Genomic DNA, 15,602 nt, shown 5'->3' with positions numbered 1-15,602 from the left:
GAGAAACCCTGTGCACAGCACCCAAAGCAGCCAAAAATAAAAAGAGTACAAATTCTTAAAAAAGATAACTTCAACCCCAAAGTTCTCCCAATCCAAAGAGTAAGTTTTCCACCTGATTCATCTCAGGCTTTACTTTTTTGTGTGAATAAACACTTCTTTGCCAACCCTACCTCTATTTCTTCACATTGCTTTTCTTGCTTGGATCGAAGGCTATATCTCTTTTGTGGGCTTTGCTTAGGAGTGCCATAATCAGTGAGCATTCCTCAGCTAAGAAGAACCAGATGGCCATGAAGAGATGTTAATGTTCCCCTCACGTGTCTTCTGGGCAGTCGTCCTTCATAAGGGACAAGTGTGCTGACTTACCACTACTTACCACTACTCTGAGACTTATGTTAATCCAAATAACCAAGGACAGTTTTCTTATCTGGATGGCAGGCATAAGCCAGAGGATCCTACCTTTGTCTAGCAATTAATCAACTTGTTTGGAGACAGCCCTGAATTGTGCCATATATTATATACAGTGCCAAAATAATATTCTGATCCAATGAAAATATTTTAGGCAAAATAGAAGACTCTATGATTTTACATTATAATGCCCAGAGATACTTGGAGATTAAAAAGAGAATGTGTCTGGCAATATAATAATAATAATAATAAAACACAGCTAAGTTCACAGCATCTGTGCTAATGAAGACATGGATAATTTTAGCACTCTAATATCTATACGCTTCTTCCTTGCTTTTCATCAAATGTTTAAGAGGTCATACAGAGTAGTTGAAAGTCACTGGGTGGGGTAATAAGACTTAGAAGAATTGGTTTGAATCTTGGCACCTTCGCAAGCAATCTAAGCGCACTTGAAGGAGTTCCCTGACTTTTCTGAGATATAATTGTATCATCCTTAAAATGGAGACTGTTATACTGGTTTGACTTGCAAGATGAATATTAGGATCAAATAAGAAGATATTTGAAAGTCTATTAAACTATAAAGTTGCATGCAAAGAATGCATAACCAGCATCGTCTTCATCGAGGTCAAACAATTTCTGAGTTCTATCCCATCCCTCTTCTGCTCTTGACAGAGCTGCCACAACTCTTGAGCAACAGAAGAAAAAGGAGGAGAAGTGAAATCCCTCACACCTCCCCCGCCCCCAAGATCAGCAGTGACTTCACAATGTAGAATTGCCTTTGGTAGCCATATCCTGACTACCAAAGACACCCCTGAAAAAAAAATCTACTTGAAGCACTGTGATTGATTTCCTGACTTTATGAAGCCAGAAAAAAGAAAAAACAAACTCTGGAACATCTCATCAGACAAGCACATGACAGCAATATGGGCCTCTGTCTAGGGCTCAGAAGCCAAACAGACTTTGCACCTATTTGTTCTCACCCCCGTGGTGTGAAGCAGACAGGAGAGACGAGGTCATTCTGCAAGTCATCTGACTCCAGCCTGAAGTCAGTAACCCAGAGGAAAAAAATCTTGGGACCATAGGGGCATCAAAGAAGGGGCCAGGCCTGGGCTTGCTGGTAAGGCCTAATGTTGAGTGGAGGGTGGTGGATATGACTCAGTCGATCATTCATCCCAGAAGGTACTCCTCCAGCAAACACAGATGTCTGGATCCCCTCTGGAGAGGAATTAGGGTAAAACAAAATCACCTCTCAGACAAGGGGTACTATTATATCCGGAGTCTGATTCCTGAGCTTCTCAACACTGACAGAATGTTGGTTTTCCTATAAAATAGCTCCATGTGAAAAGTTCTCTGAGCTAAATCATGGAAATCCTAGGGTAAGTTAAGGCTTGTTTATCTACAGCGCTCACTGGTAGCCCAACAGTAACTAGCCCATGGAAAAATTGAATGAATGAACTCCACGGAACACCTAATGGTAGCAGTGATCTTTAACTTTTCGTATCACAGAAATTTTCAACTATAAACCAAAATAGAGAGAATTGTATACAGAACCCCCATATACCCATCACTCTGCTTCAACAATCTTGTTTTGTCTATTCTCCTTCATTTTGGGGGATGGAGTAGGTTATCATTTTACCCGTAAACACTTTCCATCTCTAACTCATAAGGACAATGCATTCACACACCTGCAAAATTAATAATTCCTTAGTATCTTCTAAAATTCCAATTTTTCTGCCTCAAAAATATTTTTTAATGTTTGTTTGCTAGAATCAGAATCCATACAAGACTCACAAAACTGCATAGTTTTTTTCTTGTCTTCATAAATCTATAGAGGTCTTTCCCACCCACCCCACTCCATTTTGTTAATACCATTGACTTGTTGAAGAAAGCAGGCTTTTTCTGTAGAATGTGCCACATTCTGGATTTGGCTTACATGCCTGGTGGTGTCATCTAATTTGATTCACTATATGTGTATCCCCCCTAAACTGGTAGATGTATCTAGAGGCTTTCTTAGATTCAGTCTGCTTCAAATATACTTCATAGTTAGCTGGGTGCTTCCTACAGTATCTCACAGAAGTGATCTTTGAAAAAGCATCAAATGGCAAGAAATCAATTTGGTCTGTCTATATGCCATATATAGGTTATAGCAGGCGCATATTCCAGACATACTAGAAATTCAATCCTCAAGTTAAGTAACATATACTCTCTCTTTTTGGTCCTATTTGTTTTAATGGATCTGTATTGGTGCAGTGACTACGCACAGCTATTTTCTTGAACCTGAGACAGGAGGAACAGTAGAAGTTAGATGAGTTTAGCAGGTATTCCCCTTACTAAGGAAGCAATGTCACACATGTAGGGATAAACATTTCCAGTTGGAAGAGTAGGTGAGAAGGGAAAGTTAAGTAATGTTTGGAGACTACAGTGATTTGCTAATCGCCACAGTCATGAACCATATTGCTCAAGGGAAACTTAGAAACCATCAGGCTCTTGTCAGTTAGTGAGAGGTGCTATGGAGAAATGTAAATCAGAAGCTATGTAGGAGGTAGAAGGTAGTGGGGCAGTAATTTGAAATCGAATGATTTTATTTGCTTTCTGGGGCTGCTGTAACAAACTACCAAAATCTAGGCGGTTTAAAACAAGAGAATTTTATTCTCTCATAGTTCTGGGGGTTAGAAGTTTGAAATCAAGGAGGCATTGGGGGCCCTGCTCCTTCCGAAGGCTCTAGGGAAGAATCACTTTCACGTTTCTCCCTTGGCTTCTGTTAACAGCCTCAAGCTGTGGTTACCTAGGCTTGCGACAGCATCATTCTCACCTCTGCCACCATCTTCACTTCGCCTTCCTCCCTACGTGTCTTGTGTCTAAACTTCCCTTTTGTTTCTGTTTCCAGTTTTACTGAGATATGATTGACATACAGCTCTATAATTTTAAGGTAAACAACAGAATTATTTGACTTATGAAATGATTATCACAATAAGTTGAATGAACGTCCATCATCTCATATAGATATAAGATTAAAGAAATAGAAAAAAAATCTTTTTCCTTGAGATGAGAAGGCTTAGGATTTACTCTCTTAACAGCTTTCATATATAACATGCAGCCATGCTAATTATCTTTATCATGTTGTACATTACATCCCTAGCACTTATAACTGGAAGCTTGTACCTTTTGATTGCTTTCATCCAATTCTCCCTCCCCCACCTTCCACATCTGGTCACCACAAATCTGATCTCTTCTTCTGAGTTCCTTTGCTTGTTTGTTTTTGAAGTATAATTGACCCATAGCACTATGTTATCTCCTGTTACCCAACATATACACGCACACACACATAGAAATGTATATTTCCATACATTTCAAAATGGTCACAATAAGTCTAATTACAATACAGCACCATGCAAAGATATTACATAGTTATTCACACTGTACATTTCATATCCATGACTCATTTATTTTGCCGCCAGAAGTTTGTACTTCTCGGGAATTCCCTGATGGTCCAGCTTCCACTGCCGGGGGCACGGGTCGATCCCTGATCCCTGGTTCGGGAACTAAGATCCCACAAGCCATGCAGAGTGGCCAAAATTTTAAAAAGAAGAAGAAGTTGTTTGTACTTCTCAATCTCCCTCACTTATTTCTTTTCTCTCCCAACCCCTGTCCTCTCTGGCAACTACCTGTTTTGTTCTTTGTATCTATAACTCCGTTTTGTTGTTTGTTCATTTTTTGTTTGTTTGTTTTTTAGATTCCATAAATTTCCTTTTCCTTATAAGGACACCAGTTGTTGGATTTAGGGCCATCCCAATTCAGTATGACCTTATCTTAACTTGATTACATCTGCAAAAACCTAATTTCCAAATAAGGTCACATTCACAGGTTCCAGGCTGGACATGAATTTTTGGAGGACACTATTCAACACAGTACAATGGTCAAAAGTACTCTCCATGAGAAGGTGACGATTGAGCAACTACCTAAGGTAGTTAGAGAGCTGACTGGTCATGAATCTGAAGAAAGACAGTCCAGGCAGAGAATAACAAGTGTGAAGGTCTGAGATGTGAACAGGCCTGGTGAGTGAAACGAGTGAGGGGAAGGTCAGTAAGAGTGGCAGTTACATAGGTAACACGGGGGTGGAGGGCGGTCAATACAGCCGTGGAGGCCATTTCTGAAGACTCTGGCTTTGACTTTGATGGAGAAGGAGTTTTGAAGGGTTCTAAACAAATGTGTGATATTATTGGACCTTTCTCGTGAGAATCACTCTCTCCTCTGATGACAATAGACTGTGGGAGGGATAAGAGCATAAGTAGAGAAAGGTCATTTTAATAATCCGTGTGAGGAATGATGACAGTTTGGACCACAGTGGAGGCAGTTGGAGGCTATCAGATAATAAGAGCTATAAATTTAAAAGTTCCAATTTGTTTCCATCAATACCTATCTACTACATTATCGAGTGTTTTGTCACCTGTTAGTACTCATCCCCAGACAGTGGAGGCAGCACCAAAAGTTTAAGAATTCTTTTCATAAGAAAATCTTCAAATGAGAAGAATATGAGTTATTTGCCAAGAATTTGTTATCTTACATCCGTTATTATATCATTTAATCCTGAAAATATACCTGTACCACAAGCATTGTTTCCCATTTTACACATAAGTTTAAGGTTCAGAGAAGTTGAGCAACTCATCCAGTCATATGAACAGTTAACGACAGAGCCAGAGTTTGAATTGATACACGCTTAATCTCAATCCCATGTGATTTTCATTGTACTACAGTGTGAATTAGGAAAAGTCATTATTCTGTTTCCGTATCTAATCATTATGGCCCAGATCTTGTTCCAGAGAAACATTCTTCATTTATAGGTAGTTGATTCATCAATTTAACCGATGGAATATTGTGAAAATAGACCCTTCAGTAATGAAGGTATTGGGAGAGAAAGAGGCTAGTACGTGCCTTATACCAGGGCTGTGCTACAGCCGGCACCCATGCTCACAAGAGCAGGTCTTTCCATCTCTACATTAAGTGATGTGACATCACATCATACCTTGAAATAAGCCCTGGTGGGTGTAGTTACCTCGTGGAAATCAGCTAACACACTAAAGCGGAGCTTTCTTTTTCAGAGACCTGGTTTACCAACATACTATTGCCTATAACTCAATCACAACTAAATATAAAGGTGTGGGGTGGGGGACAGAGATGGGAGAGGGGCAGAGTGTTATCAAATTACTAAGTATAGTTAACGTCTAACAGTAGTTTAAGAACTGCCTCAGTATAAAACGAAATAATAGAAAGTGTCCGCTTGACAGATAAACACATTTAAAATTTATGATTACACGTTTCCTGGTTGGCCTCAGCAAAATGACTATAGGACTTAAGCGCATTCACCTGCAACTGCAGAGTTCTAGACTGGTTTTCCCTAAACACCAACACACCTAGCCTAGCTTTGGCAGGTGGTGTTTCTTCAGCAAGTACACCTTTGGTGAGCTCGGTTCCTCCACGGAAGATCAAAGCCACAGCAATCCTGGCAGAGGCAGGCCAATTGCCTGGCTGGCCTGGAGAAATGCTCTTTCACCAAGGAGAGACTGAGGAGAGGAATCGGCCTGAATATCAACCAAAGTAAGTATGCTTTCCTTGCCATGGGGAAAAAGCAGGATACCTTCATCTAGATGGAGTGATGACCTCTGAAAGCCAAGGAGAAATTGTTTGAGGGTCATTGGTTATTTTGAATCATCCCCACACCTTGTATGTTCCACCAGGATTTCTTTTTTTTGCCACTTTAAAATTATTTCATTTGCCGTAAAACACATATAGCATAAATATGTAATTTAACCATTGTTAAGTATACAATTAAGAAGCGTTCATTACTCTCACAATGCTGGGCAACCATTACCGTTATCTATTTCCAGAGCTTTTTTTTAATCACCCCAAACATAAAATATGTACCCATTAAGCAATAACGCCCCATTCCACATCCTCTCCACCTAGCTCCTGGCAAGCTCCAATCTACTCTCTGTTTCCATGAGTTTGCCTATTCTAGATATTTTATATAAGTGAAATAACACAATATCTATCCCCCTGTGTCGGGCTCACTTCAGTCAGCACAATGCTTTCAAGGCTCATCCACATGTATCAGAGTAGCATGTGTCACAACTCTGTTCCTTTTTATGGCTGAATGACATTCCATTATATGGATATATCACATTTTGTTTATCCATTTATTTGTTGATGGACACTTGGGTTGTTCACTGCAGTATTATTTACAACAGCCAAGATATAGAAACAACCCAAGTGTTCATTGACAGATAAATTGAATATTATTCAGCCATAAAAAAGAATGAAATCCTGCCATTGTGACACTATGGACGGACCTTAAGGGCATCATGCCAAGTGAAACAAGTCAGACAGAGAAAGCCAAATACTGTATGATCCCACTTATACATTTCATCTATTAAAAGCAAACTCATAGAAACAGAGGACAGACCGGCAGTCGCCAGAGGCAGGGGGTGAGGGGTGAGGGAAATGGGTGAAGGTGGTCAAAAGGTAAAAGCTTCCAGTCATAAGATAAATAACCTCTGGGGATGTAAATGTACAGCGTGGTAACTACAGTCAACAGCACTGCACTGTATATTTGAAAGTCGCTAAGAGAGTACATCTTAAAAGTTCTCACCACAAGAAAAAATTTTTGTTAACTACGTGAGTGATTGATATTAACTAAACTTGTGCCAATCACTTCACAGGGTATACATATATCAACTATTATGTTTTGTACCTTAGGCTAATACAATGTTATATGTCAATTATAGCTCAATAAACTAGAAAAAATACAATATGAAAAAGAAGAAAAAGAAAAAAAAGGCAGAATCCTGGGCCTCTCCACAGACCCGGTGAATCAGAACCTCTGATGTAGGACCTGGGAATGTGCATTTATTCCACCTTCCTGGAGACTCTGAAATGGGCCAACATTGGAGAATCCATGCCCTATGCTGTACTGCCTACCCCTGCACTGGACCAGGGGAAGGGAGTAGGGAGGCCACTCTAGCAGAGGCTATTCTGCTGAGACCTGTTGATGTGGAAGACTGTGGAGCTTTCAGGGATTGCAGGAACAAAGGGCGTGCCTGAGGATCCACTATCCCAGACCTGCTGGAGGCCTGTTGATCCCCACGTTCTTCTCATACTCACGTCTCTAACTTCCTTCACCAGGTCCAAGACAAGACAAATCCCTGGTGTTCTTCAGGGGCACTTGCTTTCACAGAACCCAGAAGGCGGCATCAGCACCGACCCACTGGACGCTCTTAGGCTGCCGACCCTGATCTAAAGGCTGAGCGTCCCTGAAGGCCTTCGGTACCACACCCCCTACTCCCATTGTAGCCCGCTCTGAACTTGCGGCTAATGATGTGGCAGCCATCCTTAGCAGGGAGGGGACCAAAGGAGTTAGAAACATCCTTTTGGAGATGTCATGACACTTTACAGGTGTCATCTCATTTTGTCCTTCAACAGCCGGTGAGAGAGTGTTGATTATCCCCCTTTTACAGATGAGGAAGATGAGGCCTGAGACGGAATGGGGAGGTAGAACTCCCTGATTGGTCCTGAGATAGACAGGGGAGAACTGGTGGCTGTCACGTAAGTGGTCACTGTGTGGATATACAGCAGGGCCCAGATCCCCACCAGTATTTCCTTTAAAAAACAGCAGCTTATATCCTGAACCAACACACACACACACACACACACACACACACACACCTGCTACCACCTCTACTCCTACCCAATCTCTCTTAAAACCTTTTTCAGAGAAACATTCCTTTGCAGGGCCTCGTCACTGCTGTCCTCAGCTGGAGTGTATAACTTCCCATTTTCTCTTCTCCCTCTCATGACCACTGTCCAAAAGGGCCAGACCCAGGCTTCAGGTCAGGATAGGACTTTCTCCTTGTGCTCAACATCTAGACACCAGAGATGGCCTGGAAAGATGCTGAAGTCATGATCAGAGACAAATGAATCCGAATGAGGTCATAGATCCAGGGAGGGGAGAAGAGCAAGGAGAGATGAGGTGTGAAGTCGGGGGCAGTGGAGGGGCAGAGCAGCCGCAGGAACCAGCAAGCGGAAGTGACTGGCGTGCCTTCCAGAGTTGTGCTGGAGAGTCCGTGTCACTTACAGCCTTCTCATTTCTTCATAACTTCTAACAAGAGTCAGGATCGCATAGGGGTTAATTCACAGACCCTGGAACCACACCAACTGGCTTTAAAACCTGGCTTTGGCATTTTTTTTAGCCTGTTATGTTCATCAGTTTCCTCAGTTTCTTAATCTGTAACATGGAGAAAATAATACAGGTTTTACCTCACAGGATTGTTATAAGGATTAAGTAAGGTAATATCTATAATGTGCTTAGAAGAGAGTCTATATAAAAAAGCCATAAAGGGGCTTCCCTGGTGGCGCAGTGGTTGAGGGTCCGCCTGCCGATGCAGGGGACGCAGGTTCGTGCCCCGGTCCGGGAGGATCCCATGTGCCGCGGAGCGGCTGGGCCCGTGGGCCGTAGCCACTGGGCCTGCGCATCCGGAGCCTGTGCTCCGCAGCGGGAGGGGCCGCAGCAGTGAAAGGCCCGCGTACCGCAAAAAAAAGCCATAAAAGTAAAACAGTACATATCCATGCACCCTGCGGCAAGTCTTAGAAAAAAAATGATCAGCATGATTGGACGTCTCTTTTATTTCTCTGTCTTCCTTCTCTCAAAGGAAACCACCATCTTGAAATTGTGATTTATCATCCCCATGCATCTTTGTATTCATTTATATGAGTATTGTGTCTCTAACGCACAATTTTATTTTTTGTATTTTAAGCCGTCTATGAAGTATTTACGTATTCATCTATACCTTGCTCTGCTTACACAGTTCATCTGTGTTGATGCAAGCAGTTCTGGGTCATACATCCATGTCATTGCTATTATTGTTAGAGTATTCCCAATGGATGCCTGCACCACAATTTGTTTATCTGCTGTCCAAATGATGGACACTTAAGTTGCTTCTACTTTTTGCTATTCTAAGCATTCTTAGACATATTTCTTAGCAAATGAGTTAGAGTTCTTCTAAGCTGATTTAGAAGTGAAATTTCTGAGGTTTAGGGTAAACTTATTTTCAAAATTACTTGATATTTTAGAAATTATTCTTTTAAGATATTCAGACAAAAAACACATTTTCATCAGCGCTCTACTTGTGCTAACTGCGACTACAAGTCTTTTAGACAAATTGACTTGTTTAATCCTATAACAACACTAGGAAGGAAGTTCTGTTGTTTCCCTCACTTTACTGAAGAGAAGTTCAGCAATTCTCAGATCTCACATTTGGTAAGCTGTGGAGCTGGGATTCACACCTAGATACACCGGTTCCAGAGTTATGCTAAATGAAAATAGGATATAACAAAAAGCCAAGAGATTCTGACCAAAAAGTATCACAAGGCAGATAAAAAGGTTTCACTGAAGGAGATGAGACTTCATATAATCCAATTGAACTCATCTTAACTAATAACATTTACATAGACCTTCTTTCCAAATAAGGCCCATTCTGAAGTTCCAGGGTAGACATGAATCTTGGGGGGAACACTATTTAACCCAGCAAAGGATCCCCTTCTATCTTCTGTGGCCAAAGAGAAGAGTCTAATCTACTTTCTACAGGGCAGGCCTTCGGATACTCGGAAAGAGCTCTACTACCCATAGATCTCCACTCCCAGCCCCTGGCAAAACGTGCCCGATTCGGTCAGGCCCTGCTGGCAGCGCATCCAGTAGATCTCAGTCCCCGAGAAAATTCCCTTACTGTCCAAGTGGCGCTGCTCTGGACACTCTTCCATTTGCCAGTGTCTTTTGCATGAAGGGGTATCTACAGCAGATATTGGACAGACCGATACAGGAAACAGTAAACCCTAAGTGTTGTCACTAACCACTATAATTATGGTTGGGTCATGACTACGTAAGCCACACATTCTAGGTCATTCAGGAAAGTTGAGTAATAGTTCTAGCTCTGTCTCTAATTTTGTAAACAGAAGTAAATCAAGGTTTCTGTGCTTATCTTTCTTAACCTTTAGAAAAAGGAATGCTTGCCCTAACCTGTTTGACAATGATGTTGTGAGGACACAAATCAGATTGGTACAAAACACTCAGATAAAAATCGTCAGATAAAAATGAATAGGAGGAATGTGACTAGACAACCAAAATGCAATGGAATTTAATCTTCTTTTACGCCATGGGGTCCTTTGATTATCCAGTGAAATCTGTGGTGCACCTCTTCAGAAAATGCATATGAGCGTGGGCACACACATATACCTAAGCTTCAAAGTAACTGGGGAGGGAATTCCCTGGTAGTCCAGTGGTTAGGACTTCATGCTTCCACTGCAGGGGGCCCGGGTTCCATCCCTGGTCAGGCAACTAAGATCCCACAAGCCATGCCGCCAAAAAAATAATAATAATTGCGGAGTTAAATTACCCTGGAGTCCAGACATGGTTTCCCTTCATTCTTTAATTAAGAAGTGATTTTGAGCCTGAGGATTAAATGAGTGCAGGAAATAGTATTCCCCCTTGATTCACAAGTGGCTGTTCCAGTTTAGAACTGAGATTATTAAGCCAACCCCGGAACCCCAGCACAGCAAGTGGCCATAGTTGGAGCAGAGTGGAATCTGTTTTGGATCGAACTGAGTGTCTAGATTTTGAGGCCTCTTTCTCAGTAGTAGCAACAGATCTCCGAAGTAAAAGAGGTTGGTGCTCATTTTCTGATTTTCTGCCTTTCCCCTGCTTTTAATATCCCCATTTCAGCAGAAATTCACTCATCTCTCTTTGACAGGATGAAACCGATCCATTAAAGTAATCCTCACTAATATGTTAGAAAATCAGGGTCTGGGATTAGCCCAAGGGATCAGCCTTAGGAAAGTTCACTGCAGCCAGAGAAGCATCATTATCTAAACACACGATTTACTAGTGACAGAATTTCTGATGTTGGTGGCGGAAATCATTTGGGACAAAGCACCTTTCTTGTCCCTCTCCCCTGCAATAATGCATTTTTTGAATAATTTTTGCATAATTTATGGTATTTATATAATGTCAAACTTTCCAAAGTCCTCCCGGGTATATAATTCCTTTTTCTTCCCACCAGAAGCCAAAATGGGAGGGGAAGACAGGGCATGCCCATTTTATAGATAAGAAAATTGAGTCCTTGAGAAGTTAGGAAGCTTGCAGAAATCTTGTAGTTTGGTAAGAGATGGAGCCTGAATTTTAACCCAGATCTGATCTTAAATCTCACTTTCCTTTGCTGTATCAGAAAAACAATTATGTACATAATATACAGCTTCAATTTTCGAAAGGCCCCTTTGAAGCCAAGATGTAAAATGACGTCAGGGATAGCAGAGGGCCATTCCAGGAGTTGGAGGTCCTATAATCTTCTCTTTCTAGGTAACCTTAAGCTGGATGCAGAGTGGAGTTGACAATCACCTCCACCTGCTCAAAAATAGGAAAAAAATCGGTCCCTGCTCTTACTGATGTCTGAGATCCTTTTAACACTGGGCAGTGCCTTTCATACCAAGTAAGGGTCATGGTTGGAAATGCAAATATCTCGGTACAGGTCCATGCAAATGACTGGTATCAGATCCTTCTCTGAAAACAAGTCTTGACAGGGGAGGGGGCAGGGAGAGAAGTCACCACCAGAGCCAGGACACTGTCTAAGGCTGCAGAGAATCAGGGGAGAGAGAAGGGGCAGTATCTAAAGACCAGTGGCCCCTGCTTCCTCTCAACCTTGCTGTTTTCCCTCCACACAGTTCTCAGGGCTCAGAGAGGAACAAAATGAGTGTCTTCTTGACCACAGGAGAAACTCAGCGTTTCTCAAAGAGGGTCCCCAAAAACACAGCATCCGAATCACCCGGAAGGTCTGGTTAAACCTGCAGATTCCCATGCACTGCATGCCTCTCCTCCCACACCAACCCCCCCACCACCCACACACCTTTCCAGGCTCTGGGGCTGGACCCGGGAATTTTCCCGGAAGCAAGTTCCCAGGAGGCCTGAGGTGAACAGTAAAGTTTGAGAACTGTGCTCTAGAGGCCAAATTAGATCAGGAGGACACTGATGAACACTCACTTCTGAAAGACCTTGAGGAAAACTCCTCAGGGAAAAGCCATTTTATAGCTTTTACAACTCTTCTCTCTCCTTATCTTAAAATCACTTGGTGTATTTTGTTTTTAATTATACAAGCCTATGGATATATCATTTCACTTAAATGCACAAATGAGATCTATAACTATATCTGCATACAGGCTCTTTTAATTTCTTTTCCCTTTTTGCAGGGCTCTCACCCTTCTCCTCCCCCTGTCTACCCTCATCTCCATTGGGTCCCCAGTAATCTGTATTGTCACTAGTCTCTAGTGTCCCTGATAACCATGCATACACACACACACACACACACACACACTCAAACCTACATAGCTAAGTGTTGCTTTTTGTATTACTAAAATAGAAACATATTTTACATTTTTTTCTATATCTTGTTTTTCTCACTCAACACTACCTAATAGAAATCCTTCCATATTACAAGGTTCAACTCCAATTTTATTCTTTTAAATGATTGCATATGATTTCACAGTGCAGATGAATTGTAATTTATTCAATCATCCCCTTACTGACAGACATAATTTTTTCCCAGGTTCCTGCTGTTGTGGACAATGCAGCAAGTAACATCTTTGTATTTTTTAATGTATATTTTATTTCTAGGGGATAGATTCTTGTTCACAGGATAGAGAACTGTATAAGCATTTGCTACAATAATAATTAATATTAGCATTTTGTAGTATTTTTATTTTTAATAACTCTTTCCAACTTACCTTCCAAATAAGATAATATTTTAACGAGTAATTCATATGAGGACTCTTTTTCCCCTTTTCAACTTCTTATTATAAAAATTTTTATTATAGCAAAATGTAACTAGTTATGTAAACCTATCATATTGAATTTTTCCTTCACTTTACAACATTCCAGCTTTTCAGGTAACTTCTGCGTTTCACTAATGTTTCACATCAGAAGCAAATAATAAATATTGAGTTCTGAGGTACGATACAGGTGTAACCAAGAAACCAAACAAAAGCAACCAACAAAAGAAAAAACAAACAAACCAATAAAACAGGCTGCCTTTAGTAGACTACGCTCCAAATATCTTAGATTTTAGATAGATAGATAGATGAAAGGGAAAACCCTCCAATGTTTGCCCTGCCTTGCCAACAGCCAAATCTGATAGGGCCAGTTTTTCTGCATCTATGAATGTGCAGAATGAGTGAAGGTCAAAGAACATTTTCTGGGAACAATAGCTATTCTCTTCTTCTTCTTCTTCTTTTTTTTTTTACAACACCGAGGAGGAAAAAAAAAAAAAAAAAGATGTGACCTTGCTAGATCCACAGACCTCAACCAGTCCTTGTTTGATTAGAACATCTGGAAGCATCCAGCAAGGAATCAAGGTGCACAGACAGTCTACCTATGGCCAAGTCTAAAGAACCATTTACAATTCATGGGAAATGGCAGGATTCAAAATGGGATGTTTAAGGGAAACAAGAACAGTAGGGAAGGAGATAGAAGAAAACCTGGAGAAGGGAGAGAGAAAGCCTTTCGTCTGTGAGCTATAGGGGGAAAACAAAACAGCTTAATTATGGAAGAAAAGACACACACATAGGATAGCTCGCACAGGCAGAGTTGCTGTGGAAGCACATTCCAGGAAAATCTTAAGAGATTACTTTAATAATAAACCATGCATTCTTCAGCAAGCCATCACGGGATTAACTACCCCTTTCCTAGGCTGGGAACAGTCATCAGTTTTTTTTGGGGGGGGGTTTCTTCCTTTTCCCTCACAAGCAGGTTTTGTGCAAAGAAAGAGTCATGCAAGGACCACAGTTTTTCAAACATTGCACTCAATTTTCCTCACCTTAATTGTCTAAACATTAATTTCAGAAGTGATAAGAAAAGACCGTGGTTTAGGCAGGGTTAATGTCTGGGTGGGTTTGGGTGTGATTCTCCAGGAGCAAGGATGTTCATTTTAGATTTACTGAAAAGCCAACAACTTCCATGGGACAGGAGACTATGCTCTACCAGGGATAAAAAGGGTTACATTTATTTTCATTCTTCTCTCTGTCTTTTTCTTTCTTTCTTTCTTTCTTTCTTTCTTTCTTTCTTTCTTTCTTTCTTTCTTTCTTAATGTGAGCAGGATACTGAATTACTGCAAGAGTAATATCAGAGCCCTAGAGATATAAAAACACACTTCAAGTCAAATCAGAGTTCTCCACTGTTGACTCTTAAGATATTTGTGTGAAATGACAGAGCTGTCCACTTCAAGCTGTATGTGTGAGCCCACTGCTCATAAATGCACTGTTTTCATCCAACATCTTCTCTTGAAACTACAGGTTATGGCAGATGAAATCATTTTCTTCCTCTGGCTTCTTAGACAAATCCCTTCCATTTGGTGGGGTAGAGCAAACATAAGTCAACATTTCTTGATAAGAGTCTTTCGATTAAAAAAAAAAAGATGTGGGTGGTCACTTCTGAGAAAGTGTCACATAGTGAGGTTAAAAGAGAGACCCATTTTTTTTTCTTCAAATTGTCAAAGTCTCTGTTTGCCTGAAATCTGCTGTCATTTTTCCAGCTACTTAGCTTTTGGAAGGGAAACCAACTCTCTGTACTTCTGGATCTTAAAAATAAAGCACTATGTCCTAAAATGTACCACAATTAAAGTTCTCTGCACAGAAACTAACACACCGCTGTAAAGCAATTATACTCCAATAAAGATGTTAAAAAATCATAAAACAAAATACAGAATGTGGTATAAAATAAATAAATAAATTTCTCTGCACAAATGTTATAAATACAGTCCCAAGACTAAATTTTATATACCTCTTGTCATTCACACAAAGTCATTTTTTTAAAATAATAGCAAATTACCTCAGAGGAATATTGAAAACTGTCAGCACCACCCTCCTCACCTCTACCTCCCAGGTATGAGGGGATGAGACAGGTGGCAGAAAGAGTAAAGGTCAAAAGAGGTAGTATTCTCATCGTTGACAGGTTTTGCTGCTCTGCACGCCTGGCTCCAGGGCTGTCCCAAGCCTGACCTACTTGAGAGCAGGGACTGTCACTCACACTGAGCTGTCCCAAATTATGTGGTTTTGCAGTCGGATCTAGGCTGGGACCACAAAATACATATCTGGTGTCCCATGAGCCT

This window comes from Phocoena phocoena, chromosome 3 (genome assembly GCF_963924675.1).
Source record: "Phocoena phocoena chromosome 3, mPhoPho1.1, whole genome shotgun sequence".
In the NCBI taxonomy this organism is placed as follows: Eukaryota; Metazoa; Chordata; class Mammalia; order Artiodactyla; family Phocoenidae; genus Phocoena; species Phocoena phocoena.
The sequence above is the reverse complement of the archived record's forward strand: the minus strand, read 5'-3'. Positions refer to the sequence as shown.